The sequence below is a fragment of the Triticum aestivum genome, chromosome 1D (genome assembly GCF_018294505.1).
Source record: "Triticum aestivum cultivar Chinese Spring chromosome 1D, IWGSC CS RefSeq v2.1, whole genome shotgun sequence".
Lineage (NCBI taxonomy): Eukaryota > Viridiplantae > Streptophyta > Magnoliopsida > Poales > Poaceae > Triticum > Triticum aestivum.
Window position 1 is genome coordinate 201,581,087 of NC_057796.1, and position 2,772 is coordinate 201,583,858.

Consider the following 2,772-nt stretch of genomic DNA (forward strand, 5'->3'; position numbering starts at 1 on the left):
CATGTATGGCTCTCTCAAAAGGTGTGTACAGCAAGGATGATTGTGGTAAACTAAAAAGAAAAGACTCAAATCATACAAGACGCTCCAAGCAAAACACATATCATGTGGTGAATAAAAATATAGCTCCAAGTAAAGTTACCGATGGAAGTAGACGAAAGAGGGGATGCCTTCCGGGGCATCCCCAAGCTTTGGCTTTATGGTGTCCTTAGATTATCTTGGGGGTTCCATGGGCATCCCCAAGCTTAGGTTCTTGCCACTCCTTGTTCCATAATCCATCAAAATCTTTCACCCAAAACTTGAAAACTTCACAACACAAAACTCAACAGAAATCTCGTGAGCGCCGTTAGCGAAAGAAAACATAAGACCACTTCAAGGTACTGTAATGGACTCATTATTTATTTATATTGGTGTTAAACCTACTGTATTCCAACTTCTCTATGTTTTATAAACTATTTTACTAGCCATAGTTTCATCAAAATAAGCAAACAACACACGAAAAACAGAATCTGTCAAAAACAGAACAGTCTGCAGTAATCTGTAACTAACGCAAACTTCTGGAACTCCAAAAAATCAGCCAAAATAGGAAGACCTAGAAAATTTGTTTATTGATCAGCAGCAATTGGAATCACTATTTTATCACGTTCTGGTGATTTTTAACAATTGTTTTCGTGAACAGAAAGTTTCTGGAAATTACAGCAAGATCAAATAACTATCATCCAAGAAGATCCTATAGGTTTAACTTGGCACAAACACTAATTAAAACATAAAAACACATCTAACCAGAGGCTAGATCAAATATTTATTCAACGACAGAAAGGAAATAGATTGGGTTGTCTCCCAACAAGCGCTTTTCTTTAAAGCCTTTTAGCTAGGCATTGATAATTTTAATGATGCTCGCATAAAAGACAAGAATTGAGGCGCGAAGAGAGCATCATGAAATACGTGACAAACACATCTAAGTCTAACATACTTCCTATGCATAGGCATCTTATAGAAAAAAAAATTATCATAGCAAGCAAAAACTAGCATATGCAAGGAAGCAGAAAGGAACAATAGCAATCTCAACATAACGAGAGGTAATTTAGTAACATAAAAATTTCTATAACAATATTTTCCTCTCTCATAATAATTACATGTAGGATCATAAGAAAATTCAACAATATAGTTATCACATAACATATTCTCAACACGATCCACATGCATGCGAAGTTGACACTCTTCCAAAATAGTGGGATTATCATTAACTAAAGTCATGACCTCGCAGAACCCACTTTTATCAATATTATTGCAAACACTATTATCAATTTCATATTCATCATGGGGCTTAAATAAATTTTCAAGATCATAAGAAGAATCACCCCAATCATGATCATTGCAACAAGTAGTAGACATAGCAAAACTAGCATCCCCAAGCTTAGGGTTTTGCATATTATTAGCACAATTGACATCAAGAGAATTTATAATAAAATTATTGCAATCATGCTTTTTATTCAAGGAACTATCGTGAATCTCTTCATAAATTTCTTCATCACAATTTTCAGATTCACAAATTTCAAGCAAAACTTCATAAAGATAATCTAGTGCACAAAACTCACTAGCAATTGGTTCATCATAATTGGATCTCTTAAAAAGATTAGCAAGCGGATGAGGATCCATAGATCTTAGCTTCTCTGTTTAGGAATAAATACTCAACTATTTCAACCAAGCGAGCAAACGTGCCAAGAAAGACATCAAGGCAAACGAAAAGACGGACGGAAAAAGGGCTGATAAAACGGCAAGGGTGAAGTGGGGGAGAGGAAAACGAGAGGCAAATGGCAAATAATGTAATGCGGGAGATAAGGGATTTGTGATGGGTACTTGGTATGTTGACTTTTGCGTAGACTCCCCGGCAACGGCGCCAGAAATCCTTCTTTCTACCTCTTGAGCACTGCGTTGGTTTTCCCTTGAAGAGGAAAGGGTGATGCAGCAAAGTAGCGTAAGTATTTCCCTCAGTTTTTGAGAACCAAGGTATCAATCCAGTAGGAGGCTATGCGCGAGTCCCTCGTACCTACACAAAACAAATAACTCCTCGCAACCAACGCGATAAGGGGTTGTCAATCCCTTCACGGTCACTTACGAGAGTGAGATCTGATAGATATGATAGGATAATATTTTTGGTATTTTTGTGATAGAGATGCAAAGTAAAAATAAAAGCAAAGTAAAAAGCAAAGGAAATAACTAAGTGTTGGAAGATTAATATGATGAAGATAGACCCGGGGGCCATAGATTTCACTAGTGGCTTCTCTCAAGAGCATAAGTATTTTACGATGGGTGAACGAATTACTGTTGAGCAATTGACAGAATTGAGCATAGTTATGAGAATATCTAGGTATGATCATGTATATAGGCATCACGTCCGAGACAAGTAGACCGACTCCTGCCTGCATCTACTACTATTACTCCACTCATCGACCGCTATCCAGCATGCATCTAGAGTATTAAGTTCATGAAAACAGAGTAATGCCTTAAGCAAGATGACATGATGTAGAGGGATAAATTCATGCAATATGATATAAAAAAACCATCTTGTTATCCTCGATGGCAACAATACAATACGTGCCTTGCTGCCCCTACTGTCACTGGGAAAGGACACCGCAAGATTGAACCCAAAGCTAAGCACTTCTCCCATTGCAAGAAAGATCAATCTAGTAGGCCAAACCAAACTGATAATTCGAAGAGACATGCAAAGATAACCAATCATACATAAAAGAATTCAGAGAAGATTCAAATATT